Source organism: Clupea harengus, chromosome 15, assembly GCF_900700415.2.
Source record: "Clupea harengus chromosome 15, Ch_v2.0.2, whole genome shotgun sequence".
In the NCBI taxonomy this organism is placed as follows: Eukaryota; Metazoa; Chordata; class Actinopteri; order Clupeiformes; family Clupeidae; genus Clupea; species Clupea harengus.
The window spans coordinates 2,394,252-2,396,751 of record NC_045166.1 but is presented as its reverse complement, the minus strand read 5'-3'; the positions used below and the strand labels follow the sequence as shown (position 1 = coordinate 2,396,751).

The 2,500-nt window shown below is 40.3% G+C and overlaps 1 protein-coding gene across 1 annotated transcript in view; it reads right to left on the bottom strand.

The window, feature by feature from the left end:
• The window catches only part of LOC105897019 (exostosin-1), a 235,472-nt gene that overhangs the window by 14,863 nt on the left and 218,109 nt on the right, over positions 1-2,500 (bottom strand). The window lies entirely within an intron of this gene.

The window sequence follows — 2,500 nt, the reverse complement described above, 5'->3', positions numbered from 1 at the left end:
TTTGGACACGAACCCTTTTGAAAACACAAAGGAAAAGCATCGTTTCCAAAACATTCTGTTGACGTGTGGACAACATCTAAATTGTACCCGAGAGGTTCTTGAAATGCCCTGACAGAGACAGAGGACTGATGGGGGCCATCCATCCAGCCACCATTAGGCACCCCATTATCAACTATTTATCAGCCTCCCGGGGCACGCACGATAAATGACAACAATCAGGGCCTTGTTTGGATATTTGCTGCAGAAATAAATCACTTAACTGCTCATGATGGACCGAGTGTGGGACTGAATGCTTCCTGCATGACTCTGTCCACCTAGCTGGACTCCACCTTTGTTCGTAAAATTACACTTTTATTTGCCGGTTGAGTATTTTCTAGAAACATCACGAGTAATGAAAATCATTATTTAATTCATGACTGTCTTCGACTAGAAGGTGTGTCAGTTATGCAGGTTAGTCCATATAAGTAACATCATGGTGGTCCTTAATTCAGATACTGGTCACTAGAAAAGCAAACCACTGAAATAGAAAAGCATATGATTCTATATGTGGGGTAAAGTCATATGTGTTACCATAGAAACATTCTGAAACAGCAGCCAACTACAAGTCGAGGAGAAAAACATGTGATTATGTGCACCAGATCTCAATTCTTCCCTGTCCTTGCAGCGTGCTTTTGTCAAAACACACACACACACACACAGTGATTAAGTGTTTCAGGCGTAATTTTGTCACCTTTTTCTTAAGTCTTAATGTGTGCAACAGTATGGGGTCTTCATTGTGGCATTGAAATACACACTGAAATTCTTCCAGATTCCTTGAATGTTATAATTCCGTGATGCACTGGAGAGGGTGAAATACCCCAATCCCTTCCTGTCTTTCTTGGAGGAAACACAATTGTTGGCTAATTTGCTCTGAAATGAACTAGACCTTTGTGCCAAATCATGATTACAATCATTCGTTGATATCACGTTTCAAATCACATAATTATTTAAATTGTTTCACCTCATTACTATTACTAAAATGCCCCTTCCCAGCTTTTCTGTATTGCATTGCAGGCATGATTTGCAGGAATGGATGTATATTTGACCATAAAATGATGTTGACCAAACAAAACAATACATATCTTAGTCCTTATACTGTCTTTAATAAAATTTCAAGTCAAAGTATCTGAAAAAACTTTCCTTTTTTATTCATAATATTTTCTGATTTGGGGTTGTACTTTCAGCCTCTAGTTTCATACTTTTCAGCTGACTTACTTAACAGAAAGGAGCTTATGAAACATAGATGAGGCCTTGTAACTGCTTTATAAATGATTATGGTGTAACAGTTGCCATTTTCCTAATGAGACTGTGCGCTGATACCTCCCCCCAGGCACCCTTTTCACTGAACATTCATCTCAGACAAGGGTGGGAGAGTACCACATTAAATAAATCTTTTGTGCTTAATAAACCCGCACTCCCTGGTCTAATGATATTGAGTTTCTAGTAGAAAACTGGTGTGAAATGTGTATTTCTGCAACGATTTTGGTGGTTGATTAGGAAATCGTTGCATACCGACTTATCGATCTGGCAGCTAATATGACAGAATCACCTTCATCCATTACATTAAATGCCACCTTAAGTAGGGCTGGTATAATTACGGTATTGACTCATAATTAGAGCAGATTCATTATTTAGCAGATGATTTAACAAGGAGTGTGACTAGAAAGGCAGTAATACAGCACTTTTAAAAGGGCTGATGTGAAATCTGTAATGGTTAGCTTAGAAAAATTGCAGGTCACCTGTAAGGACTATTTATATCAACACACACCACACATCTACTAGATATAAAATAACTTATAAAAGTCAGAACATGGTTGCTAAATTTCATTTTTCATTTATTCCATGTTCTATGATCCACATTCACCTGAAGATTTGACGCAATAGGAATGTAAGTAAAAAAAGACTGTAAAACCTTCTCACAAACTTAAGTTATATCTATAAACTCCTCACTCCCTCATTTTATTGGCTCTTCTATATTAATACAAGGGCGAAGACCTTTGCATTAAAGCAAGCCACAAAATCTGAGTTGAATCGCTCTGACTCGCTCTTGAACTTCCAGCAGTTTCCGCTTGGCTCACTGAGGTTATCTGAAAGCCCAGCTGTTGCTGTTGATGCCAGAACTGCTCTGCGCTATCCACCCCGGCATCTCCTCCAGGTCTTCTCTCTCTCTCTCTCTCTCTCTCTCTCTGTCTTTTCTCCCTCCACCCAGGCTCAGATGGACATCTTCAGGGATTGTTTGTCCTTCAGTCTGACCATCTCTCTCTCTCCTCTCCTCCTCCACTGCCCCAAAGCAGTGAGAGCAGGAGTCCTTTAACGGGGCCCACGGAGACACAGACAGCTCATCTCTGTGAGTTTGATCCCCCTCCCCCCTCTCTTTCTCGCTCTTTCTCTCTTTTTCTCTCTCTTTCTCCGTCTCTGGCCAGTGTCAATGCATTCTCCCTCTGGGCACAGATATAATGTG